General features: G+C 42.0%; 1 protein-coding gene across 2 annotated transcripts in view; it reads right to left on the bottom strand.

Moving 5' to 3' along the window:
* Window positions 1-993, bottom strand: part of LOC113209834 (uncharacterized) — a 2,986-nt gene extending 1,993 nt beyond the window's left edge. Inside the window, exon 1 of one of the 2 annotated variants that reach the window (XM_026427548.2) lies at window positions 865-993. The gene's annotated coding sequence lies outside the window, so the exon portion shown is untranslated. The remainder of the gene's footprint in view (window positions 1-864) is intronic. The other variant, XM_026427549.2, reaches the window with a different exon arrangement.
* Window positions 994-1,102: the final 109 nt, after the last annotated feature.

The raw sequence follows: 1,102 nt of genomic DNA, 5'->3' as shown, positions 1-1,102 counted from the left end.
GTGAAATGGAACAGTAGGAGGGCACGGACACGAAATGACGAAATGTCGCGTTGACCTGACACCCGACCGAAGTAAAGATGTAAACAATGGAACCATCCCAAGGAACAGAGATTGGTCACGATGACGTCAAAATGACGTCAAAACGAGGTCAAGAAGTCATTGGTCAAAATGACGTCACCAAAATTTTAAAAATGACGTCATTTTGACGTCATTTGACGTCAAGATGACCCTTTTACGAAACCGCCAGTGACGCCTCCGTGATGTTATTTCGACGATTGTAAGGAGTGACATGTGAGATGAGATTCGTGCTCTGTAATATAGGGTGGTACATTTTAAAGCACCCTACGGCCGGTTATGTTTCGCGGCTAGAAGACATACAATGGTGAAAAGGTGGAGCTTGAAACAGCAGCCCATGGTCCCGCGCGAAAGGATTTGTTGGTGTTTATCTGGCAGTGCCACTCAAACAACATCTAACCGAAAAGCAGCTTTTACTTATATACCAGTGACTGGCCTGTAGAACTGGGCCATCGTAAAAAGTAACATACGGGGTTTGCAATGTGGTGAACACATGCACAAGATAGGTTAGCGAGGTTATGTCAATACTCTAAGTCCACTTCATAGGAATTAGTACATCACTTATCATAAACTTAAACCCCACACAACTAGCGATTGTACGCATTATACTCGCTAATCCTAGAAATCAACAGAGACGAGAAAACACACAATACATCATCAAATAAGAGATTGCAACCGAGGGCACAAAATGGCAAAGTTGCTGCTGGCGTTGGCGCTCTTTTAACTGAGTCCTCCAAAACCTAACACTCTAAGAATGTTGGGTTACAAGAAACAAAACTCAATACTTACAATACGCTTAAACAATAACAACAGCACAATAATCTTGAAAGCAAGTCTCAGCAAATCGCTTTAATCACTGCGGAAACAATGGCTTGCCGGCAGTCGGGTGTCGGGTCGGCGGTCAGCAAAACAGCAGGTCAGGAAACCTAACTCTGAAATACTTTGTCATTAATAAAGGGGAAATAAAACACTTCAAATTAGTTTTTATTGTAATCGTTTATGTCGGTGGTTATAGAATATATTTAAA

The sequence above is a fragment of the Frankliniella occidentalis genome, unplaced genomic scaffold (genome assembly GCF_000697945.3).
Source record: "Frankliniella occidentalis isolate FOCC.00 unplaced genomic scaffold, Focc_3.1 Scaffold88, whole genome shotgun sequence".
NCBI lineage: Eukaryota > Metazoa > Arthropoda > Insecta > Thysanoptera > Thripidae > Frankliniella > Frankliniella occidentalis.
This window is presented reverse-complemented; position numbering and strand designations above follow the sequence as displayed.